We start from the raw sequence: 27811 nt of genomic DNA on the forward strand, positions 1-27811 counted from the left end.
GCGATCATGGACTCCAATGCAGATGTGTCCTCTTACACCCTTGCTGCAGTCATGCTAAACAGCCATTGAAGTCACGCCATGCCGTGGCGGGACTCTGTAGCGCAGAGTGTCTTTTTTTTGCGTAAAATGCATCTTAGACGCACAGTAATGTAATAGGATGCACAAGCAGCTTCTGCTGATAAAAATATGAGGCATGCTTATATTCTGTGTGTAATAGCGGCACTCTCTGCATCTGAAATGCCACGTTACAGTGCTTTCCAGGAAAACAGTGTAGCACAGCATTGTGTATGCAAATACAGTCGCAGTCACACAGAATATAGGCATGCTGCATATTATTTTAATCAGCAGAAGCTGCTTGTGCGTCCTATTACAGTACTGTGCATCTAAAACGCATTTACACGGAATAAATGAAAAAGACGCCCTGCGCTACCGAGTCACACGGCACTCACTCGTTATGTGTAATGCGATGGAGCAAAGATGTATGAGGACACATCTGTACATACCGCAGGTACAGTCTGATGGAGAGTTTACGTAAATCGAGTGTGTTATATTTATCCATGCAGAGAGTTGTACGCATCTTGCGCTGCACCATAACGGTACGCTATGTTCCTATCAGTCATCATCATCATCGGTGCGCACTTGGCACTAGCCCTAAACTATATGCAAAAAATACACCTGGGCACATGCACATTTCCGCTTTTATCCAACTCTGCATAGCCCACAGATGCCTTGACACGCCCTCTCTGAACTCTGCCTATATGAGAACACCCTGTTACAGTCGGGTCATGTGTGTGGATGCAACCGTATTTGCATATGCTTGGTTCCGGAACAAGCACAGTGTGGGGACAAGCGTTTTCTCTGCATCATCTGCTTAAACTACATTGTCATTAGTTACAATGGCTTTAGCGCAGTTTTGCACATCATGCGGGAAGGGACATCATAGCATGTGCCTGTTCTGGGAGCCAGGGCTCGTTGGACCTCTGCATCCAAAGGGTCAGAGGCTGGGGGGGAGGGATGAGGTGGGCCCTGTCTGTTCTATTAGTACTGGGCATCATAATTTCTGATGGCAGCCCGGCTGTTTGCTTATTCCAAGCCTTCACTTTACTTTCCCATGGTCAGTGCTATTTAGTTTCAGATAAGCATAACACATACAGTAGCTGAATAAATGAGGCCATATTATTCATTGGCAAAATGAATTAGATTCTTACAGTAGTACAAAGGAGTCAATAATAATTTTTATGCTGTTTGTTTTCTGCTGTGAACCTCTGACTTTACACCTCAGGCAGCCAGACTGATTTATTTGTTTAGTAGGTGTGTGCCGAGAAGATATTGTTTACAGGAGCGGTGATCCTGCTGCATACGCCAATCATTAGTAACTCTTTGGAGGTTATTTAATATGTTTTCGTAGTGCCAAACAGAAGATTTTCCTCACAGAAAGTTCTGGTAACATGTCCTTGCTCAGCATTCTTGCAGGTACTAGTATAACTCACTCTGCAGGTGCGCTGCTCCTCCCTCCTCTCTTGAAGCACTTTCTCTTCATTTCAATCTATTCCATCTACCTCTCGCTCCATCTCCTGAGTCTCCCCTCACCCTCAGAACCTGCTGGCAGTCTAACTTTGAACATGACTGTGGCAACTGGAATTGCGGATTCTCTTTGTTGAAAGGCTTATTTCCTGCGGATATCCCAGGACACAAACGACATGTGCATCTCAATGTGGTGAAAAACATGAGAAATTCATCAAAAGTCGAATTCTTTTCATTATGTTCTTCCTGGAGTTAAAACACAACACAAATTTCTTTTTCTTTTTTTTTAACTCCGATAATGCTTTTTTCTACAAATAAACTTTCCTTTTATTTTTTCTAAGAATCACACTTTTGCTTTTGTTGGTTTTCTCCAAAGGCGGCACTATTCTCCCATATGTCTTTCTGCTAATGACCTTTCTACGCTTTTATTACGTGGCTTTCACACCTTGCCTGTGTGTCATCACTCCTATTATCTCTCTCACTTTGTCATTTATTTCTCCTCTCTTTACATATTTATGACGTGTGTTCTTGCGAGAAAATAAATATATATTCGCCCCGATGCCCGTAATCTGAGCTGTAGGCATGCTATGGTGCGCCCACATGCAGCCCGAATGCTTATTTTCCCACCAATCATCATCAACAGGGCACACTTACACCAGCTCTACAATAGGCACAAAAGAAATAGTTAAATTTATGCTCAGATCCAACTCTGTAACCTGCATTACTGTCCACACATCCACACTAATCTTTCTCCAATATTCAATTACCCCGACAGCAAGTCGGGTGTTATGTATCTCCATCGGGGGCTATCTAATTAGCCCCGATAAGCCGGTGTGTGCCACGGCTTATCAGGGATTTTGTTTCACCTGCCTCTGGCATGCAAAGCAAAATCCCAGATAACAGCTATTTCACCCGAAAACACATAGGTAGGTTTCTCTGAACCTGTGTGTTTACGGGTGTAAATGCACTTGTTACTGGCCGAGATTATCAAATAGCCTGACCGCAGCACCAAAAGAAAGATTGGGGGTTTTTACTCCCGATGTCTCTTCGGGACAAATTGAATATCCCCTTTGTCTGTTACAGTCCAGTTACGCTTCTTCAGCTGAAAGTGTGGAATCAGTCTAAGGGGCCTATTTACCAAGCCTTGGACAGAGATAAAGTGACTGGAGATAAAGTACCAGCCAATTGGCTGCTAAATGCCATTTTCCAAACCCAGCCTGTAACATGGCAGATAGAAGCTGATTGGCTGGGACTTTACCGCCATCCACTTTATCTCCCTCCAAGGCTTAGTAAATAGACCCCTAAAGCTGGGTACACACTATGCAATATTTCATATGATATATCATCCAGATGCCGAAATTGTATAGTGTGTGCCCTCGACCTGACGTTCCCGCCCATCATTTATTGGATCATCCTATCTTATGCGCGTCAGATGGAACGTCCCAAAGATGACACAATGTATTTTGAATGTACTATGTACTATGTAATGATATATTGCGCCAACATACCATATATCGTATAGTTTCCAACCAACTTTAATGTCTAGAACGCTAAATCGCCTGTTCAAAACATGGCAGATATGCTCTGCGAACTCAGCACCGGCCCCATAGTACTTTCCATTACATCAACTGAAGGCTGGATGTCTGGCCAAGTAGTCTATGCTCTAGTGAATAAACGGGTTATTCGATAAACCACGTTGTATTTTTGTTATAGCATGTATTTGATTTGGAAGTGAGTTTTGGCCACTTGTGGCACTATTGGACTTTATTGAATTGTTATACAGTAGTAAGCACTTTTTTTTCTTTTGGTGATACCTTCCAACACTGGAACAAAGGAGGACGATGCCAAAAGTTGATGCAGATAAGCCTATAGTATATAAATATTTCGGTACGGTATATTTTTCATATATGTGGAATTGTCAACACTGAAGGAGCTTTCTACATATATATTCTTCAAATGACTACAGTATATATATATATATATATATACATACATACATACAATCGAAAGACCGGCACTCCTGTTCTGATAAATGGCTGCTCCCGATGCCCTCATAAAGGTAGATGTAGACAAGATATAAAATGCGGCACTCAGGAAAAGAATAAGTCGTAGACAAAATTCGTATCAACGTTTCAATCTATTTAGATTGTCTTCAGGATACTGGTATAAAATATTTTTTGCCAGTGTAGGGATGAAGGACGAAATTGCCGGTTAACATTGATCTGCAGGTGGTGCATCCGATGCACCGATAGCACCCTGCTTTTTTTGTTAAAAAATGTTTAACGTCTGCAGGTTTGTTAAGGTCTGTTATATCACGTTTGACTAACTGGTCTCCTAAATTTCTACTTCTTGTATAGGCCGGCATGATGCGAGCACCCAATAAATTGGGGAGTTCTAAATCAGTATTTATTATAGGCCAAATTTGTCGTATCTTTTGTTTTGAGGTAACACTTGAATTAGTATAATGCGTAACCCACGGTATCCTTTTAGTTGCCGATTCAATTGATGCTTTTGGCAACAGGAGCTGGTCACGTGGGATCCTTAAGACCCTTTGTTGGGTCTTAATTAAGTTACGCTTATTATACCCACGTTGTATAAACTTGAGGACTACCTTATCCAATGCCTGTTCTATTTGGTCAGGGTCACTGGTTATGCGCCTCACTCGTAGCATTTGAGAATAAGGTGGACCTTCCCTTAATGGCAACGGATGGAAGCTATCATGTTTTAATAATGTGTTACGATCTGTGGCTTTAGTATACAAAGACGTGGTAATGCTTTTATCACGAATCTGTATAGAGACATTCAAGAAGTGCATCTCAGTCTGACTGATATTATATGTTAATTTGACTGCACTTCCTGTGTCGTTATGTGCATCTAAAGCCGTCCTTAAGTCTTCAATTGTACCAGTGTAAATCAGCAACAAATCATCAATGTAGCGTAAATATAGTTGGATATTTGAACCTAAGGGACTATCATAAACTAACCCTTGTTCAATCTGGCACATAAAGGCATTGGCATACGATGGGGCCACATTGGACCCCATCGCACAGCCAAGCCGCTGAAGGTAAAAAAGACCATCAAAAGTAAAGAAATTTCTCGTGAGAACCAGAGTTAATAGCTGTATGTAAAATTCAACTGGTGGACCATCATACCAAGGATTATTGGTAATAATATTTCTCACTGCCTGAATTCCCTCCTCATGTGGAATACATGTATACAGTGAATTCACATCTGCACTACACATTATTGTGTTTGCAGGCAAATTTGTAAGAGTTTACAATTGTACCAATAATTGTGTGGTATCCTTAAGGTATGATGATGTGTGTTGAATGCAAGGATTCAAAAGGGCATCTAGGTAAATAGCTATAGGCTGATAAAGAGAGACCCTGGCGGATATTATCGGCCTACCAGGGCGAGCTTTAGCATCTTTGTGAATTTTAGGCACCGTATAGAAAATAGGTGTCACTGGAAAGTCAACTGACAACGCTCTTTTTAAATCATGGGTAATCCATTGTTGATTAACCGCCTCCAACAACAGATCCTCAATTTCTCTCTTAAATGTTGCTGTCGGATCTGAAGGCAATTTTTCATATACTAGTGGATCCCGTATACCTGATTTTTCTGCCAGAGATAAGTTCATCACGATCTCAACGAAAGGGTAACTTATCTCTGGCAGAAAAATCAGCTATACAGGACTTACAATCTAGAAATGATTTAGTAATAAGAACGGCGGACAAGGGAGGTGCCGTAGTGGTCCAGAATTTGACTGATTATGTAGCAGAATGTCAGAGAGAATTGCAGGATCCATTGGTATATGAAAAATTGTCTTCAGATCCGACAGCCACATTTAAGAGAGAAATTGGTGATCTGTTGTTGAAGGCGGTTAATCAACAATGGATTACCCATGATTTAAAAAGAGTGTTGCCAGTTGACTTTCCAGTGACACCTATTTTCTATACGGTGCCTATAATTCACAAAGATGCTAAAGCTCCCCCTGGTAGGCTGATAATATCTGCCAGGGTCTCTCCTTATCAGCCTATAGCTATTTACCTAGACGCCCTTTTGAATCCTTGCATTCAACACACATCATCATACCTTAAGGATACCACACAATTACTGGAACAATTGTAAACTCTTACAAATTTGCCTGCAAACACAATACTGTGTAGTGCAGATGTGAATTCACTGTATACATGTATTCCACATGAGGAGGGAATTCAGGCAGTGAGAAATATTATTACCAATAATCCTTGGTATGATGGTCCACCGGTTGAATTTTATATACAGCTATTAACTCTGGTTCTCACGAGAAATTTCTTTATTTTTGATGGTCTGTTTTTCCCTTCAGCGGCTTGGCTGTGCGATGGGGTCCAATGTGGCCCCATCGTACTCCAATGCCTTTATGTGCCAGATTGAACAAGGGTTAATTTATGATAGTCCCTTAGGTTCAAATATCCAACTATATTTACACTTCATTGATGATTTGCTGCTGATTCACACTGGTACAACTGAAGACTTAAGGACGGCTTTAGATGCACATAATGACACAGGAAATGCAGTCAAATTAACATATAATATCAGTCAGACTGAGATACACTTCTTGGATGTCTCTATACAGATTCGTGATAATAGCATTACCACGTCTTTGTATACTAAAGCCATAGATCGTAGCACATTAAAACATGATAGTTTCCATCCGTTGCCAATAAGGGAAGGTCTGAGCGCCTGAAATTTTTCGGGTTTTGTGTTTTGGTTTTGGGTTCGGTTCCGCGGCCGTGTTTTGGGTACGACCGCGTTTTGGCAAAACCTCACCGAATTTTTTTTGTCGGATTCGGGTGTGTTTTGGATTCGGGTGTTTTTTTCAAAAAACCCTAAAAAACAGCTTAAATCATAGAATTTGGGGGTCATTTTGATCCCATATTATTATTAACCTCAAAAACCATAATTTCCACTCATTTTCAGTCTATTCTGAATACCTCACACCTCACAATATTATTTTTAGTCCTAAAATTTGCACCGAGGTCGCTGGATGACTAAGCTAAGCGACCCTAGTGGCCGACACAAACACCTGGCCCATCTAGGAGTGGCACTGCAGTGTCACGCAGGATGTCCCTTCCAAAAAACCCTCCCCAAACAGCACATGACGCAAAGAAAAAAAGAGGCGCAATGAGGTAGCTGTGTGAGTAAGATTAGCGACCCTAGTGGCCGACACAAACACCGGGCCCATTTAGGAGTGGCACTGCAGTGTCACGCAGGATGGCCCTTCCAAAAAACACTCCCCAAACAGCACATGACGCAAAGAAAAAAAGAGGCGCAATGAGGTAGCTGACTGTGTGAGTAAGATAAGCGACCCTAGTGGCCGACACAAACACCGGGCCCATTTAGGAGTGGCACTGCAGTGTCACGCAGGATGTCCCTTCCAAAAAACCCTCCCCAAACAGCACATGACGCAAAGAAAAAAAGAGGCGCAATGAGGTAGCTGTGTGAGTAAGATTAGCGACCGTAGTGGCCGACACAAACACCGGGCCCATTTAGGAGTGGCACTGCAGTGTCACGCAGGATGTCCCTTCCAAAAAACCCTCCCCAAACAGCACATGACGCAAAGAAAAAAAGAGGCGCAATGAGGTAGCTGTGTGAGTAAGATTAGCGACCGTAGTGGCCGACACAAACACCGGGCCCATTTAGGAGTGGCACTGCAGTGTCACGCAGGATGTCCCTTCCAAAAAACCCTCCCCAAACAGCACATGACGCAAAGAAAAAAAGAGGCGCAATGAGGTAGCTGTGTGAGTAAGATTAGCGACCCTAGTGGCCGACACAAACACCGGGCCCATTTAGGAGTGGCACTGCAGTGTCACGCAGGATGGCCCTTCCAAAAAACACTCCCCAAACAGCACATGACGCAAAGAAAAAAAGAGGCGCAATGAGGTAGCTGACTGTGTGAGTAAGATAAGCGACCCTAGTGGCCGACACAAACACCGGGCCCATTTAGGAGTGGCACTGCAGTGTCACGCAGGATGTCCCTTCCAAAAAACCCTCCCCAAACAGCACATGACGCAAAGAAAAAAAGAGGCGCAATGAGGTAGCTGTGTGAGTAAGATTAGCGACCGTAGTGGCCGACACAAACACCGGGCCCATTTAGGAGTGGCACTGCAGTGTCACGCAGGATGTCCCTTCCAAAAAACACTCCCCAAACAGCACATGACGCAAAGAAAAAAAGAGGCGCAATGAGGTAGCTGTGTGAGTAAGATTAGCGACCCTAGTGGCCGACACAAACACCGGGCCCATCTAGGAGTGGCACTGCAGTGTCACGCAGGATGGCCCTTCCAAAAAACCCTCCCCAAACAGCACATGACGCAAAGAAAAAAAGAGGCGCAATGAGGTAGCTGACTGTGTGAGTAAGATAAGCGACCCTAGTGGCCGACACAAACACCGGGCCCATTTAGGAGTGGCACTGCAGTGTCACGCAGGATGTCCCTTCCAAAAAACCCTCCCCAAACAGCACATGACGCAAAGAAAAAAAGAGGCGCAATGAGGTAGCTGTGTGAGTAAGATTAGCGACCGTAGTGGCCGACACAAACACCGGGCCCATTTAGGAGTGGCACTGCAGTGTCACGCAGGATGTCCCTTCCAAAAAACCCTCCCCAAACAGCACATGACGCAAAGAAAAAAAGAGGCGCAATGAGGTAGCTGTGTGAGTAAGATTAGCGACCGTAGTGGCCGACACAAACACCGGGCCCATTTAGGAGTGGCACTGCAGTGTCACGCAGGATGTCCCTTCCAAAAAACCCTCCCCAAACAGCACATGACGCAAAGAAAAATAAAAGAAAAAAGAGGTGCAAGATGGAATTGTCCTTGGGCCCTCCCACCCACCCTTATGTTGTATAAACAAAACAGGACATGCACACTTTAACCAACCCATCATTTCAGTGACAGGGTCTGCCACACGACTGTGACTGATATGACGGGTTGGTTTGGACCCCCCCCCAAAAAAGAAGCAATTAATCTCTCCTTGCACAAACTGGCTCTACAGAGGCAAGATGTCCACCTCATCATCATCCTCCGATATATCACCGTGTACATCCCCCTCCTCACAGATTATCAATTCGTCCCCACTGGAATCCACCATCTCAGCTCCCTGTGTACTTTGTGGAGGCAATTGCTGCTGGTCAATGTCTCCGCGGAGGAATTGATTATAATTCATTTTAATGAACATCATCTTCTCCACATTTTCTGGATGTAACCTCGTACGCCGATTGCTGACAAGGTGAGCGGCGGCACTAAACACTCTTTCGGAGTACACACTTGTGGGAGGGCAACTTAGGTAGAATAAAGCCAGTTTGTGCAATGGCCTCCAAATTGCCTCTTTTTCCTGCCAGTATAAGTATGGACTGTGTGACGTGCCTACTTGGATGCGGTCACTCATATAATCCTCCACCATTCTTTCAATGGTGAGAGAATCATATGCAGTGACAGTAGACGACATGTCCGTAATCGTTGTCAGGTCCTTCAGTCCGGACCAGATGTCAGCATCAGCAGTCGCTCCAGACTGCCCTGCATCACCGCCAGCGGGTGGGCTCGGAATTCTGAGCCTTTTCCTCGCACCCCCAGTTGCGGGAGAATGTGAAGGAGGAGATGTTGACAGGTCGCGTCCCGCTTGACTTGACAATTTTCTCACCAGCAGGTCTTTCAACCCCAGCAGACTTGTGTCTGCCGGAAAGAGAGATCCAAGGTAGGCTTTAAATCTAGGATCGAGCATGGTGGCCAAAATGTAGTGCTCTGATTTCAACAGATTGACCACCCGTGAATCCTTGTTAAGCGAATTAAGGGCTCCATCCACAAGTCCCACATGCCTAGCGGAATCGCTCCGTGTTAGCTCCTCCTTCAATGTCTCCAGCTTCTTCTGCAAAAGCCTGATGAGGGGAATGACCTGACTCAGGCTGGCAGTGTCTGAACTGACTTCACGTGTGGCAAGTTCAAAGGGCATCAGAACCTTGCACAACGTTGAAATCATTCTCCACTGCGCTTGAGACAGGTGCATTCCACCTCCTATATCGTGCTCAATTGTATAGGCTTGAATGGCCTTTTGCTGCTCCTCCAACCTCTGAAGCATATAGAGGGTTGAATTCCACCTCGTTACCACTTCTTGCTTCAGATGATGGCAGGGCAGGTTCAGTAGTTTTTGGTGGTGCTCCAGTCTTCTGTACGTGGTGCCTGTACGCCGAAAGTGTCCCGCAATTCTTCTGGCCACCGACAGCATCTCTTGCACGCCCCTGTCGTTTTTTAAATAATTCTGCACCACCAAATTCAAGGTATGTGCAAAACATGGGACGTGCTGGAATTTGCCCATATTTAATGCACACACAATATTGCTGGCGTTGTCCGATGCCACAAATCCACAGGAGAGTCCAATTGGGGTAAGCCATTCCGCGATGATCTTCCTCAGTTGCCGTAAGAGGTTTTCAGCTGTGTGCGTATTCTGGAAGGCGGTGATACAAAGCGTAGCCTGCCTAGGAAAGAGTTGGCGTTTGCAAGATGCTGCTACTGGTGCCGCCGCTGCTGTTCTTGCGGCGGGAGTCCATACATCTACCCAGTGGGCTGTCACAGTCATATAGTCCTGACCCTGCCCTGCTCCACTTGTCCACATGTCCGTGGTTAAGTGGACATTGGGTACAGCTGCATTTTTTAGGACACTGGTGACTCTTTTTCTGAGGTCTGTGTAAATTTTCGGTATCGCCTGCCTAGAGAAATGGAACCTAGATGGTATTTGGTACCGGGGACACAGTACCTCCAACAAGTCTCTAGTTGGCTCTGCAGTAATGATGGATACCGGAACCACGTTTCTCACCACCCAGGATGCCAAGGCCTCAGTTATCCGCTTTGCAGTAGGATGACTGCTGTGATATTTCATCTTCCTCGCAAAGGACTGTTGGACAGTCAATTGCTTGGTGGAAGTAGTAAAAGTGGTCTTACGACTTCCCCTCTGGGATGACCATCGACTCCCAGCAGCAACAACAGCAGCGCCAGCAGCAGTAGGCGTTACACGCAAGGATGCATCGGAGGAATCCCAGGCAGGAGAGGGACTCGTCAGAATTGCCAGTGACATGGCCTGCAGGACTATTGGCATTCCTGGGGAAGGAGGAAATTGACACTGAGGGAGTTGGTGGGGTGGTTTGCGTGAGCTTGGTTACAAGAGGAAGGGATTTACTGGTCAGTGACTGCTTCCGCTGTCACCCAAAGTTTTTGAACTTGTCACTGACTTATTATGAATGCGCTGCAGGTTAACGTATAAGGGAGGATGTTCCGAGGTGGTTAACGTCCTTACCCCTACTTATTACAGCTTGACAAAGGGGAACACATGGCTTGACACCTGTTGTCCGCATTTCTGTTGAAATACCTCCACACCGAAGAGCTGATTTTTTTGGTATTTTCACCAGGCATGTCAACGGCCATATTCCTCCCACGGACAACAGGTGTCTCCCCGGGTGCCTGACTTAAACAAACCACCTCACCATCAGAATCCTCCTGGTCAATTTCCTCCCCAGCGCCAGCAACACCCATATCCCTCCTCATCCTGGTGTACTTCAACACTGACATCTTCAATCTGACTATCAGGAACTGACTGCGGGTGCTCCTTCCAGCACTTGCAGGGGGCGTGCAAATGGTGGAAGGCGCATGCTCTTCACGTCCAGTGTTGGGAAGGTCAGGCATCGCAACCGACACAATTGGACTCTCCTTGTGGATTTGGGATTTCGAAGAACGCACAGTTCTTTGCGGTGCTACTGCTTTTGCCAGCTTGAGTCTTCATTTTTCTAGCGAGAGGCTGAGTGCCTCCATCCTCATGTGAAGCTGAACCACTAGCCATGAACATAGGCCAGGGCCTCAGCGTTCCTTGCCACTCCGTGTGGTAAATGGCATATTGGCAAGTTTACGCTTCTCCTCCGACAATTTTATTTTAGGTTTTGGAGTCCTTTTTTTACTGATATTTGGTGTTTTGGATTTGACATGCTCTGTACTATGACATTGGGCATCGGCCTTGGCAGACGACGTTGCTGGCATTTCATCGTCTCGGCCATGACTAGTGGCAGCAGCTTCAGCACGAGGTGGAAGTGGATCTTGATCTTTCCCTAATTTTGGAACCTCAACATTTTTGTTCTCCATATTTTAATAGGCACAACTAAAAGGCACTCAGGTAAACAATGGAGATGGATGGATACTAGTATACAATTATGGACGGACTGCCGAGTGCCGACACAGAGGTAGCTACAGCCGTGAACTACCGTACTGTACTGTGTCTGCTGCTAATATAGACTGGTTGATAAAGAGATGTAGTAGTATGTATAAGTATAAAGAAGAAAGAAAAAAAAACCACGGGTAGGTGGTATACAATTATGGATGGACTGCCGAGTGCCGACACAGAGGTAGCTACAGCCATGGACTACCGTACTGTACTGTGTCTGCTGCTAATATAGACTGGTTGATAAAGAGATGTAGTAGTATGTATAAGTATAAAGAAGAAAGAAAAAAAAACCACGGGTAGGTGGTATACAATTATGGATGGAGTGCCGACACAGAGGTAGCTACAGCCGTGGACTACCGTACTGTACTGTGTCTGCTGCTAATATAGACTGGTTGATAAAGAGATGTAGTAGTATATATAAGTATAAAGAAGAAAGAAAAAAAAACCACGGGTAGGTGGTATACAATTATGGACGGACTGCCGAGTGCCGACACAGAGGTAGCTACAGCCGTGGACTACCGTACTGTACTGTGTCTGCTCCTAATATAGACTGGTTGATAAAGAGATGTAGTAGTATGTATAAGTATAAAGAAGAAAGAAAAAAAAACCACGGGTAGGTGGTATACAATTATGGATGGACTGCCGAGTGCCGACACAGAGGTAGCTACAGCCGTGGACTACCGTACTGTACTGTGTCTGCTGCTAATATAGACTGGTTGATAAAGAGATGTAGTAGTATGTATAAGTATAAAGAAGAAAGAAAAAAAAAAAACACGGGTAGGTGGTATACAATTATGGACGGACTGCCGAGTGCCGACACAGAGGTAGCTACAGCCGTGGACTACCGTACTGTACTGTGTCTGCTGCTAATATAGACTGGTTGATAAAGAGATGTAGTAGTATGTATAAGTATAAAGTAGAAAAAAAAAAACCACGGGTAGGTGGTATACAATTATGGACGGACTGCCGAGTGCCGACACAGAGGTAGCTACAGCCATGGACTACCGTACTGTACTGTGTCTGCTGCTAATATAGACTGGTTGATAAAGAGATGTAGTAGTATGTATAAGTATAAAGAAGAAAGAAAAAAAAAACCACGGGTAGGTGGTATACAATTATGGACGGACTGCCGAGTGCCGACACAGAGGTAGCTACAGCCGTGAACTACCGTACTGTACTGTGTCTGCTGCTAATATAGACTGGTTGATAAAGAGATGTAGTAGTATGTATGTATAAAGAAGAAAGAAAAAAAAACCTCGGGTAGGTGGTATACAATTATGGACGGACTGCCGAGTGCCGACACAGAGGTAGCTACAGCCGTGAACTACCGTACTGTACTGTGTCTGCTGCTAATATAGACTGGTTGATAAAGAGATGTAGTAGTATGTATGTATAAAGAAGAAAGAAAAAAAAACCACGGGTAGGTGGTATACAATTATGGACGGACTGCCGAGTGCCGACACAGAGGTAGCTACAGCCGTGGACTACCGTACTGTACTGTGTCTGCTGCTAATATAGACTGGTTGATAAAGAGATGTAGTAGTATGTATGTATAAAGAAGAAAGAAAAAAAAACCACGGGTAGGTGGTATACAATTATGGATGGACTGCCGAGTGCCGACACAGAGGTAGCTACAGCCGTGAACTACCGTACTGTGTCTGCTGCGACTGGATGATAAATAATGATATAAAAAATATATATATATCACTACTGCAGCCGGACAGGTATATATTATATAATGACGGACCTGCTGGACACTGTCTGTCAGCAGAATGAGTTTTTTATAGAATAAAAAAAAAAACACCACACAAGTGAAGTCACACGACGAGTGTTTAACTTTTTCAGGCAATCACAATATAGTATACTACTAACTATACTGGTGGTCAGTGTGGTCAGGTCACTGGTCAGTCACACTGGCAGTGGCACTCCTGCAGCAAAAGTGTGCACTGTTTAATTTTAATATAATATGTACTCCTGGCTCCTGCTATAACCTATAACTGGCACTGCAGTGCTCCCCAGTCTCCCCCACAATTATAAGATGTGTGAGCTGAGCACAGTCAGATATATATACATAGATGATGCAGCACACTGGGCTGAGCAGTGCACACAGATATGGTATGTGACTGAGTCACTGTGTGTATCGTTTTTTTCAGGCAGAGAACGGATATATTAAATAAAACTGCACTGTCTGGTGGTCACTGTGGTCAGTCACTAGTAAACTCTGCACTCTCTACACTTCTACAGTACTCCTAAGCTCCAGTAAATCAGGTCAATCTCTCTCTCTCTCTCTCTCTCTCTCTTCTAATCTAAATGGAGAGGACGCCAGCCACGTCCTCTCCCTATCAATCTCAATGCACGTGTGAAAATGGCGGCGACGCGCGGCTCCTTATATAGAATCCGAGTCTCGCGAGAATCCGACAGCGTCATGATGACGTTCGGGCGCATTTGGGTTAACCGAGCAAGGCGGGAGGATCCGAGTCTGCTCGGACCCGTGAAAAAAACCATGAAGTTCGGGCGGGTTCGGATTCAGAGAAACCGAACCCGCTCATCTCTAAGGTCCACCTTATTCTCAAAGGCTACGAGTCAGGCGCATAACCAGTGACCCTGACCAAATAGAACAGGCATTGGATAAGGTAGTCCTCAAGTTTATACAACGTGGGTATAATAAGCGTAACTTAATTAAGACCCAACAAAGGGTCTTAAGGATCCCACGTGACCAGCTCCTGTTGCCAAAAGCGTCAATTGAATCGGCAACTAAAAGGATACCGTAGGGTACGCATTATACTAATTCAAGTGTTACCTCAAAACAAAAGATACAACAAATTTGGCCCATAATAAATACTGATTCAGAACTCCCCAATTTATTGGGTGCTCGCATCATGCCGGCCTATACAAGAAGTAGAAATTTAGGAGACCAGTTAGTCAAACGTGATATAACAGACCTTAACAAACCTGCAGACGTTAAACATTTTTTAACAAAAAAGGCAGGGTGCTATCGGTGCATCGGATGCACCACCTGCAGATCAACGTTAACCGGCAATTTCGTCCTTCATCTCTACACTGGCAAAAAATATTTTATAAAATTTCCATTAACTTGCACTTCGCGTTTTTTTGTTTATATTCTGTCTTGCCCATGTGGTCTGTACTATGTGGGGAAGACAGAATGCCAGTTCAGGCGAATCGCGAATGGAGAATCATAGACTGGTCATCAGAATGGCCGTGGAGACAGGGACCAGTGACCAGCCCCTGGCACACCATTGCGTGTGGCCAGTATTCGTTCCAAGATCATTGACCATGTCCCTCCTCAACGTAGAGGGGGAAACAGAGGGCAGAAACTACTTCGCTTAGAATGTAAATGAATTTTTCTATCAGATTCATTGTCCCCTAGGGGATTGAATGAACATGCCGGATTCAGTGCATTTCTGTAATTAGCATTTACCCCCAGTGTGACTCTTCAAGTTATAATAATGATATTAGTTCACCTTGATAAAAGTGTTGTTTAAATAGAGAAAGGTCAGAGCTGGTTATGTCGTATCCGCCTTGGATACATTGTTTTTAAAGTACCTGTTATTGTATATCTTTTAATTTTAATTCACATTGTATGCTAACAGATGATAAATCTGTATGTTTGTTTACAGGTTACTATGGTGATGGCGCGGCGCTGCTTGCCCGTGGTTGCGCCGGTCTGATGATGGCATTAGCCAGCGCGGGAGGGATCTCCGTGAGACGCATGGCGAGGACACGTGGCCGGTTCAGCACAGGTGAGTACGCTTAGCCAATTAGGGTGGTGATGGTATTTAACCTGTATTTTATCATAGTACACTTACTCCTGACATCGGGCTAAGGCCCGAAAAATATGTCGAATGAAGCACATGGTTTTTCATACGATGCAAGTCTCCTGAGTGCCGCCTCATCTCCGTTCATTATATATATATATATATATATATATATATATATATATATATATTTATTAGTGATGAGCGGGTTCGATTCCTCGGAAACCGAACCCCCCCGAACTTCACCCATTTTACACGGGTCCGAGGCATACTCGGATTCTCCCGTATGGCTCGGTTAACCCGAGCGCGCCCGAACGTCATCATCCCGCTGTCGGATTCTCGCGAGATTCGGATTCTATATAAGCAGCCGCGCGTCGCCGCCATTTTCACTCGTGCATTGGAAATGTTAGGGAGAGGACGTGGCTGGCGTCCTCTCCGTTTATTGTTGAACTTGATTGTGCTTTATTGCTTAATTGTGGGGAGGACTGGGGAGCAGCTGTATAATATAGGAGGAGTACAGTGCAGAGTTTTGCTGATCAGTGACCACCAGTTTTATCCGTTCTTTGCCTGAAAAAAACGCTCCTTATCTGTACTCAGTGTGCTGCATATATCTGTGCTCACACTGCTTAATTGTGGGGACTGGGGAGCAGCTGTATTATATAGCAGGAGTACAGTGCAGAGTTTTGCTGACAGTGACCACCAGTATACGTTGTCTGCCTGAAAAAAACGCTCCTTATCTGTGCTCAGTGTGCTGCATATATCTGTGCTCACACTGCTTAATTGTGGGGACTGGGGAGCAGCTGTATTATATAGGAGGAGTACAGTGCAGAGTTTTGCTGACAGTGACCACCAGTATACGTTGTCTGCCTGAAAAACACTCCATATCTGTGCTCAGTGTGCTGCATATATCTGTGCTCACACTGCTTTATTGTGGGCACTGGGGACCACCAGTATATTATATAGGAGGAGTACAGTGCAGAGTTTTGCTGACCAGTGACCACCAGTATACGTTGTCTGCCTGAAAAACACTCCATATCTGTGCTGCATTGTAGTATATAGTAGGAGTACAGTGCATAATTTTGCTGACCACCAGTATATAATATATAGGAGTACGGTACAGAAGGCCACTGCTGTACCTACCTCTGTGTCGTCAAGTATACTATCCATCCATACCTGTGGTGCATTTCAGTTTTGCACAGTTTGCTGACCACCAGTATATAATATATATAGCAGTACGGTACAGTAGGCCACTGCTGTACCTACCTCTGTGTCGTCAAGTATACTATCCATCCATACCTGTGGTGCATTTCAGTTTTGCACAGTTTGCTGACCACCAGTATATAATATATATAGCAGTACGGTACAGTAGGCCACTGCTGTACCTACCTCTGTGTCGTCAAGTATACTATCCATCCATACCTGTGGTGCGTTTCAGTTTTGCAGTTTGCTGACCACCAGTATATAATATATATAGCAGTACGGTACAGTAGGCCACTGCTGTACCTACCTCTGTGTCGTCAAGTATACTATCCATACATACCTGTGGTGCATTTCAGTTTTGCACAGTTTTCTGACCACCAGTATATAATATATATATAGCAGTACGGTACAGTAGGCCACTGCTGTACCAACCTCTGTGTCGTCAAGTATACTATCTATCCATACCTGTGGTGCATTTCAGTTTTGCACAGTTTGCTGACCACCAGTATATAATATATATAGCAGTACGGTACAGTAGGCCACTGCTGTACCTACCTCTGTGTCGTCAAGTATACTATCCATCCATACCTGTGGTGCGTTTCAGTTTTGCAGTTTGCTGACCACCAGTATATAATATATATAGCAGTACGGTACAGTAGGCCACTGCTGTACCTACCTCTGTGTCGTCAAGTATACTATCCATCCATACCTGTGGTGCATTTCAGTTTTGCACAGTTTGCTGACCACCAGTATATAATATATATAGCAGTACGGTACAGTAGGCCACTGCTGTACCTACCTCTGTGTCGTCAAGTATACTATCCATCCATACCTGTGGTGCATATCAGTTTTGCACAGTTTGCTGACCACCAGTATATAATATATATAGCAGTACGGTACAGTAGGCCACTGCTGTACCTACCTCTGTGTCGTCAAGTATACTATCCATCCATACCTGTGGTGCATTTCAGTTTTGCACAGTTTTCTGACCACCAGTATATAATATATATAGCAGTACGGTACAGTAGGCCACTGCTGTACCTACCTCTGTGTCGTCAAGTATACTATCCATCCATACCTGTGGTGCATTTCAGTTTTGCACAGTTTGCTGACCACCAGTATATAATATATATAGCAGTACGGTACAGTAGGCCACTGCTGTACCTACCTCTGTGTCGTCAAGTATACTATCCATCCATACCTGTGGTGCATATCAGTTTTGCACAGTTTGCTGACCACCAGTATATAATATATATAGCAGTACGGTACAGTAGGCCACTGCTGTACCTACCTCTGTGTCGTCAAGTATACTATCCATCCATACCTGTGGTGCATTTCAGTTTTGCACAGTTTTCTGACCACCAGTATATAATATATATAGCAGTACGGTACAGTAGGCCACTGCTGTACCTACCTCTGTGTCGTCAAGTATACTATCCATCCATACCTGTGGTGCATTTCAGTTTTGCACAGTTTGCTGACCACCAGTATATAATATATATAGCAGTACGGTACAGTAGGCCACTGCTGTACCTACCTCTGTGTCGTCAAGTATACTATCCATCCATACCTGTGGTGCATTTCAGTTTTGCACAGTTTTCTGACCACCAGTATATAATATATATAGCAGTACGGTACAGTATGCCACTGCTGTACCTACCTCTGTGTCGTCAAGTATACTATCCATCCATACCTGTGGTGCATTTCAGTTTTGCACAGTTTGCTTACCACCAGTATATAATATATATAGCAGTACGGTACAGTAGGCCACTGCTGTACCTACCTCTGTGTCGTCAAGTATACTATCCATCCATACCTGTGGTGCATTTCAGTTTTGCACAGTTTGCTGACCACCAATATATAATATATATAGCAGTACGGTACAGTAGGCCACTGCTGTACCTACCTCTGTGTCGTCAAGTATACTATCCATCCATACCTGTGGTGCATTTCAGTTTTGCACAGTTTGCTGACCACCAGTATATAATATATATAGCAGTACGGTACAGTAGGCCACTGCTGTACCTACCTCTGTGTCGTCAAGTATACTATCCATCCATACCTGTGGTGCATTTCAGTTTTGCACAGTTTGCTGACCACCAGTATATAATATATATAGCAGTACGGTACAGTAGGCCACTGCTGTACCTACCTCTGTGTCGTCAAGTATACTATCCATCCATACCTGTGGTGCATTTCAGTTTTGCACAGTTTGCTGACCACCAGTATATACTATATATAGCAGTACGGTACAGTAGGCCACTGCTGTACCTACCTCTGTGTCGTCAAGTATACTATCCATCCATACCTGTGGTGCATTTCAGTTTTGCACAGTTTGCTGACCACCAGTATATAATATATATAGCAGTACGGTACAGTAGGCCACTGCTGTATCTACCTCTGTGTCGTCAAGTATACTATCCATCCATACCTGTGGTGTATTTCAGTTTTGCACAGTTTGCTGACCACCAGTATATAATATATATAGCAGTACGGTACAGTAGGCCACTGCTGTACCTACCTCTGTGTCGTCAAGTATACTATCCATCCATACCTGTGGTGCATTTCAGTTTTGCACAGTTTGCTGACCACCAGTATATAATATATATAGCAGTACGGTACAGTAGGCCACTGCTGTACCTACCTCTGTGTCATCAAATATACTATCCATCCATACCTGTGGTGCATTTCAGTTTTGCACAGTTTGCTTACCACCAGTATATAATATATATAGCAGTACGGTACAGTAGGCCACTGCTGTACCTACCTCTGTGTCGTCAAGTATACTATCCATCCATACCTGTGGTGCATTTCAGTTTTGCACAGTTTGCTGACCACCAGTATATAATATATATAGCAGTACGGTACAGTAGGCCACTGCTGTACCTACCTCTGTGTCGTCAAGTATACTATCCATCCATACCTGTGGTGCGTTTCAGTTTTGCAGTTTGCTGACCACCAGTATATAATATATATAGCAGTACGGTACAGTAGGCCACTGCTGTACCTACCTCTGTGTCGTCAAGTATACTATCCATCCATACCTGTGGTGCATTTCAGTTTTGCACAGTTTGCTGACCACCAGCATATAATATATATAGCAGTACGGTACAGTAGGCCACTGCTGTACCTACCTCTGTGTCATCAAGTATACTTTCCATCCATACCTGTGGTGCATTTCAGTTTTGCACAGTTTGCTGACCACCAGTATATAATATATATATAGCAGTACGGTACAGTAGGCCACTGCTGTACCTACCTCTGTGTCGTCAAGTATACTATCCATCCATACCTGTGGTGCATTTCAGTTTTGCACAGTTTGCTTACCACCAGTATATAATATATATAGCAGTACGGTACAGTAGGCCACTGCTGTACCTACCTCTGTGTCGTCAAGTATACTATCCATCCATACCTGTGGTGCATTTCAGTTTTGCACAGTTTGCTGACCACCAGTATATAATATATATAGCAGTACGGTACAGTAGGCCACTGCTGTACCTACCTCTGTGTCGTCAAGTATACTATCCATCCATACCTGTGGTGCATTTCAGTTTTGCACAGTTTGCTGACCACCAGTATATAATATATATAGCAGTACGGTACAGTAGGCCACTGCTGTACCTACCTTTGTGTCGTCAAGTATACTATCCATCCATACCTGTGGTGCATATCAGTTTTGCACAGTTTGCTGACCACCAGTATATAATATATAGCATTACGGTACAGTAGGCCACTGCTCTACCTACCTCTGTGTCGTCAAGTATACTATCCATCCATACCTGTGGTGCATTTCAGTTGTGCGCAGTTGTGCGCAGCCATTGCTATTGATACTGGCATACAATTCCACACATTAAAAAATGGAGAACAAAAATGTGGAGGTTAAAATAGGGAAAGATCAAGATCCACTTCCACCTCGTGCTGAAGCTGCTGCCACTAGTCATGGCCGAGACGATGAAATGCCATCAACGTCGTCTGCCAAGGCCGATGCCCAATGTCATAGTAGAGAGCATGTAAAATCCAAAAAACAAAAGTTCAGTAAAATGACCCAAAAATCAAAATTGAAAGCGTCTGATGAAAAGCGTAAACTTGCCAATATGCCATTTACGACACGGAGTGGCAAGGAACGGCTGAGGCCCTGGCCTATGTTCATGGCTAGTGGTTCAGATTCACATGAGGATGGAAGCACTCATCCTCTCGCTTGAAAAATGAAAAGACTTAAGCTGGCAAAAGCACAGCAAAGAACTGTTCGTTCTTCTAAATCACAAATCCCCAAGGAGAGTCCAATTGTGTCGGTTGCGATGCCTGACCTTCCCAACACTGGACGGGAAGAGCTTGCGCCTTCCACCATTTGCACGCCCCCTGCAAGTGCTGGAAGGAGCACCCGCAGTCCAGTTCCTGATAGTCAAATTGAAGATGTCACTGTTGAAGTACACCAGGATGAGGATATGGGTGTTGCTGGCGCTGGGGAGGAAATTGACAAGGAGGATTCTGATGGTGAGGTGGTTTATTTAAGTCAGGCACCCGGGGAGACACCTGTTGTCCGTGGGACGAATATGGCCATTGACATGCCTGGTCAAAATACAAAAAAAATCAGCTCTTCGGTGTGGAATTATTTCAACACAAATGCGGACAACAGGTGTCAAGCCGTGTGTTGCCTTTGTCAAGCTGTAATAAGTAGGGGTAAGGACGTTAACCACCTAGGAACATCCTCCCTTATACGTCACCTGGACCGCATTCATCAGAAGTCAGTGACAAGTTCAAAAACTTTGGATGACAGCGGAAGCAGTCCACTGACCACTAAATCCCTTCCTCTTGTAACCAAGCTCCTGCAAAGCACACCACCAACTCCCTCAGTGTCAATTTCCACCTTACACAGGAAAGCCAATAGCCCTGCAGGCCATGTCACTGGAAAGTATGATGAGTCCTCTCCTGCCTGGGATTCCTCCGATGCATCCTTGAGTGTAACGCCTACTGCTGCTGGCGCTGCTGTTGTTGCTGCTGGGAGTCGATCGTCATCCCAGAGGGGAAGTCGGAAGACCACTTGTACTACTTCCAGTAAGCAATTGACTGTCCATCAGTCCTTTGCGAGGAAGATGAAATATCACAGCAGTCATCCTGCTGCAAAGCGGATAACTGAGGCCTTGGCAGCCTGGGCGGTGAGAAACGTGGTTCCGGTATCCACCGTTAATTCAGAGGCAACTAGAGACTTGATTGAGGTACTGTGTCCCCGGTACCAAATACCATCTAGGTTCCATTTCTCTAGGCAGGCATACCAAAAATGTACACAGACCTCAGAAAAAGAGTCACCAGTGTCCAAAAAAATGCAGTTGTACCCAATGTCCACTTAACCACGGACATGTGGACAAGTGGAGCAGGGCAGACTCAGGACTATATGACTGTGACAGCCCACTGGGTAGATGTATTGCCTCCCGCAGCAAGAACAGCAGCGGCGGCACCAGTAGCAGCATCTCGCAAACGCCAACTCGTTCCTAGGCAGGCTACGCTTTGTATCACCGCTTTCCAGAAGAGGCACACAGCTGACAACCTCTTAAGGAAACTGAGGAACATCATCGCAGAATGGCTTACCCCAATTGGACTCTCCTGGGGATTTGTGACATCGGACAACGCCAGCAATATTGTGCGTGCATTACATCTGGGCAATTTCCAGCACGTCCCATGTTTTGCACATACATTGAATTTGGTGGTGCAGAATTATTTAAAAAACGACAGGGGCGTGCAAGAGATGCTGTCGGTGGCCCGAAGAATTGCGGGCCACTTTCGGCATTCAGCCACCGCGTACCGAAGACTGGAGCACCACCAAACATTCCTGAACCTGCCCTGCCATCATCTGAAGCAAGAGGTGGTAACGAGGTGGAATTCAACCCTCTATATGCTTCAGAGGATGGAGGAGCAGCAAAAGGCCATTCAAGCCTATACATCTGCCCATGATATAGGCAAAGGAGGGGGAATGCACCTGACTCAAGCGCAGTGGAGAATGATTTCAACGTTGTGCAAGGTTCTGCAACCCTTTGAACTTGCCACACGTGAAGTCAGTTCAGACACTGCCAGCCTGAGTCAGGTCATTCCCCTCATCAGGCTTTTGCAGAAGAAGCTGGAGACATTGAAGGAGGAGCTAAAACAGAGCGATTCCGCTAGGCATGTGGGACTTGTGGATGGAGCCCTTAATTCGCTTAACCAGGATTCACGGGTGGTCAATCTGTTGAAATCAGAGCACTACATTTTGGCCACCGTGCTCGATCCTAGATTTAAAACCTACGTTGTATCTCTCTTTCCGGCAGACACAAGTCTGCAGTGGTTCAAAGACCTGCTGGTGAGAAAATTGTCAAGTCAAGCGGAACGTGACCCGTCAACATCTCCTCCTTCACATTCTCCCGCAACTGGGGGTGCGAGGAAAAGGCTAAGAATTCTGAGCTCACCCGCTGGCGGTGATGCAGGGCAGTCTGGAGCGAGTGCTGACATCTGGTCCGGACTGAAGGACCTGCCAACGATTACTGACATGTCGTCTACTGTCACTGCATATGATTCTCTCACCATTGAAAGAATGGTGGAGGATTATATGAGTGACCGCATCCAAGTAGGCACGTCAGACAGTCCGTACGTATACTGGCAGGAAAAAGAGGCAATTTGGAGGCCCTTGCACAAACTGGCTTTATTCTACCTAAGTTGCCCTTCCTCCAGTATGTACTCCGAAAGAGTGTTTAGTGCAGCCGCTCACCTTGTCAGCAATCGGGCGTACGAGGTTACTTCCAGAAAATGTGGAGAAGATGATGTTCATCAAAATGAATTATAATCAATTCCTCCGTGGAGACATTCACCAGCAGCAATTGCCTCCAGAAAGTACACAGGGACCTGAGATGGTGGATTCCAGTGGGGACGAATTAATAATCTGTGAGGAGGGGGATGTACACAGTGAAAGGGGTGAGGAATCGGAGGATGATGATGAGGTGGACATCTTGCCTATGTAGAGCCAGTTTGTGCAAGGAGAGATTGATAGCTTCTGTTTTTGGTGGGGGCCCAAACCAACCAGTCATTTCAGTCACAGTCGTGTGGCAGACCCTGTCGCTGAAATGATGGGTTCGTTAAAGTGTGCATGTCCTGTTTATACAACATTAGGGTGGGTGGGAGGGCCCAAGGACAATTCCATCTTGCACCTCTTTTTTCTTTCATTTTTCTTTGCATCATGTGCTGTTTGGGGACAATTTTTTTGAAGTGCCATCCTGCCTGACACTGCAGTGCCACTCCTAGATGGGCCAGGTGTTTGTGTCGGCCACTTGTGTCGCTTAGCTTAGTCACACAGCGACCTTGGTGCGCCTCTTTCATTTTCTTTGCATCATGTGCTGTTTGGGGACAATTCTTTTGAAGTGCCATCCTGCCTGACACTGCAGTGCCACTCCTAGATGGGCCAGGTGTTTGTGTCGGCCACTTGGGTCGCTTAGCTTAGCCATCCAGCGACCTCGGTGCAAATTTTAGGACTAAAAATAATATTGTGAGGTGTTCAGAATAGACTGAAAATGAGTGGAAATTATGGTTATTGAGGTTAATAATACTATGGGATCAAAATGACCCCCAAATTCTATGATTTAAGCTGTTTTTGAGGGTTTTTTGTAAAAAAAAAAACGAATCCAAACACACCCGAATCCAACAAAAAATTTTCAGGGAGGTTTTGCCAAAACGCGTCCGAATCCAAAACACGGCCGCGGAACCGAATCCAAAACCAAAACACAAAACCCGAAAAATGTCCGGTGCACATCACTAATATAAATATATATATATATATACTCAAGTGTACACTTGCATATATAACACTATGGGCCTGATTAGGACGCAGTATTGATGCTGCACACAGTTGGCTGATGTTGTAAGTCTGCACATACATCCTGACTGTCTGGGGTCAGAGACACAGGGAGTTATTCAGAGTTGTTAGCAAACCAAAAAATTTAGCAATTAGGCAAAACCATGCTGCACTGCAAGTGGGGCAGATGTAACATGTGCAGAGAGTTTTAGATTTAGAACATCAGTCAACTGAGATAACCTCGGTTTACTCTGGATGTACTATGTTTTCATGATGCCGGGGGAAGGGAAAATGTGTCAGAAGACACAGGCACTGGCCTTGGTACACCTCGAAAATGAGGCTAACATGTAGCTTAGGGGGCACTGTGCGATCTAACAGAACGAGATCTACACATGCGCTGTGAGTCATCTGCACATGCACAGAGCTCACACCATCAGAGATGTACAACAACTATCAAGATTGCAACTACTGTGACGCCTACGCAAAGCCCACTGGCTGTGCGTCGGAAGGAGATAACTGTGGGAAGCAATAGAAAACAAGCTTGGGAATTAACCAAAAAGAAAAGAAAGAATTGTACTGTAGGCAAAAGGCAACATTTTTTAACATTTCTTACAGCAAGCCTCAGGGGCCTCTATTATACCGTTCTGCAAACATAAGGTGTGCTGCACCTGGCGCACAACTGTCTGTTGTATTTATTATATAGTACTATATTGCTACATGTACATCATTCATACATTGTACAGTGTGGGTTGTCCCAGGATTCTGGTTCCTTTTGTTGCGCTATTATTGCTTAGGGACCTAATTATCAAATCCCCCAGATAGAGATTTTCCGCAATAGAAAACATTTCTCAAGCTGACTTACCAAAAAGTCACATGGGCATCTGAGCCATAGTGAGAACATATAGGTGTCAAGGAGGACAGACCAATGTGTGATCTGGATTCTTGGTTACAGATTCTACAAAATAATAAAATGTAAAGCTAATGTTAGTTAAAAAAGTAAAAAATAGGCAAGAATAAACAATAGCCAATTATTACAATTATAATAACATAAATGATATAAATAAATAATTAAATAAATAATAAAGTTTTTCTTTCCCCTGAAGGCAGCGCCAGCTAACATCATCCAGAAATGGCGTTAGCGTTCATAGAACAGCGGTTGCCCCAGTCCATGATGAATAGGCTTTTCATGTGCTTTGCATGGGGAAGCATTGTAGAAAGCCCCCCCCTCTCCCACCCCAATGAGGGCAAATGGTTACAATAGCCACCAATATTCTTCACCAGTAGGGGGGGGCAATGATAAGTAGTTCAACACCCTATATTCACCAACAATATCTCACATTTGGGTCTTTTTGTCTTTGATAAATAGACCCCATAACCTGGTGTTGTCTCAGTATTTTGTAGTGCATTACTTAGTAACTCATATTAACCTTAAGTATTTTGAGCATTGGCCCTCATTCCGAGTTGATCGCTCGCAAGGCGAATTTAGCAGAGTTGCTCACGCTAAGCCTACGCCTACTGGGAGTGTATCTTAGCTTCTTAAAATTGCGACCGATGTATTCGCAATATTGCGATTACAAACTACTTAGCAGTTTCAGAGTAGCTTCAGACTTACTCGGCATCTGCGATCAGTTCAGTGCTTGTCGTTCCTGGTTTGACGTCATAAACACACCCAGCGTTCGCCCAGACACTCCCCCGTTTCTCCGGCCACTCCTGCGTTTTTTCCGGAAACGGTAGCGTTTTTATCCACACGCCCCGAAAACGCCGTGTTTCCGCCCAGTAACACCCATTTCCTGTCAATCACACTACGTTCGCCGGAGCGAAGAAAAAGCCGTGAGTAAAAATACTATCTTCATTGTAAAATTACTTGGCGCAGTCGCAGTGCAAATATTGCGCATGCGTACTAAGCGGAATTCACTGCGATGCGATGAAAATTACCGAGCGAACGACTCGGAATGAGGGCCATTGTCTCCTTGATGTCTATGGCCATTTCCTGCACAAAGGCATCAACAAACATTAATTTCCAATCCTGCTCTTTAAAGCAAACAGCCATTACAGGCCTTTGAAAATAATTAATCAAGTGAATTTAGTAGCTTAAACAGCCTCTAGGAAGAACTTGTGCTTCAGCAATATTGATCTCCTCTTATTTACTTTCTCCTGCATCTTTCCGTTCTCGGTAAGTCTTTTCCTTCTCTATGAACCCATCCCGTCCATTCCCCTCTTCTCATTTTCTTTCCTCCTGTATTTTTCTGTGTCCCTCTATCGCTTCAATTTCTAGGGGAGACACAGATTAGATTTGCTTCCTGTGTGGGAGGAATTTACATTTCCAACTCGCTGTGGATTTCTGTCTCGCCTCAATGATTATTTTCATCTTTTTCTCCTAGATCATACAGTATCTTATCATGCTTGGAAACATGATGGTGTGGGCCTGGCGAGCCGAAAACAAACACAGCCTAAGGGCTGGTTTGGAGAGAGAAGCTGCAGAATGGGAGAGGAGAAGAAGGAAGGGTTGCACGACTCTAGAAAGACAACTAAGATGGATGAACAACTAGAAACGCCTTCTAAATACGATACATAAGCATGTCTATAAAGCAACTGTTGGCTAGTAGAGCATGCTGGGAGTTGTAGTTTAACACCAGGTGGTACATCTCAAAAAAATGTTGTGTGGTGCCAAATGCAACCACATATCTACAGTACTTCTAAATGACTTTGTTCCTTGCTTGCCCACAGGAGGAGTGGGTGTGAGTAGTCAAAACAACGTTATGATTAATACAGTCTTTCTGCAACATATAAAATTTGCCTTATAATAAAATAACTACTAAAACCAATCAGAAATAAAGAAGTTTTTGAAATCTATCAGAACTGAAGCTATTAAGGATTTTACTTTGAGATTATACCTTTATACAGTAGACTCTGGGGCTCATGCATAATTAAAGGAAAGTCATCCACAATTGCTGCCGCAATGGAACTAAATGTGTGTATTTATATTTACCCAGATACCCAGATCTCCCAGAACATCAGGGAGATTACCATCAGGTTTGGACAAGTGTTGCTCCCACCCAGTTCCCGAGTGATGTGGGCTTGGTGATGAAATTTGCACTGAATTTTGTATGAACAACACTTGTTACACCCATTAGGGGAGATTTATCAAAGCTTGCAGAGGGATAAAGTGGAGAGAGATAAAGTACTAACCAATCAGCTTCTAACTGTCATCTTACAAGCTGTGTTTAAAAAGTCAGGAGCCGATTGGTTGCTTCGTTA

General features: G+C 44.6%; 1 long non-coding RNA gene across 1 annotated transcript; it reads right to left on the reverse strand.

Annotated features, from left to right (window-relative positions):
• Positions 1-435: 435 nt before the first annotated feature.
• LOC134968987 (uncharacterized) lies at positions 436-27508 on the reverse strand. Its single transcript, XR_010189361.1, has 3 exons — positions 27448-27508; positions 25416-25508; positions 436-1770 (listed from the first exon to the last, which is right to left on the reverse strand). It is a non-coding gene; the product is annotated as an uncharacterized LOC134968987 (long non-coding RNA).
• Positions 27509-27811: the final 303 nt, after the last annotated feature.

This window comes from Pseudophryne corroboree, chromosome 11, assembly GCF_028390025.1.
Source record: "Pseudophryne corroboree isolate aPseCor3 chromosome 11, aPseCor3.hap2, whole genome shotgun sequence".
Taxonomy (NCBI): Eukaryota; Metazoa; Chordata; class Amphibia; order Anura; family Myobatrachidae; genus Pseudophryne; species Pseudophryne corroboree.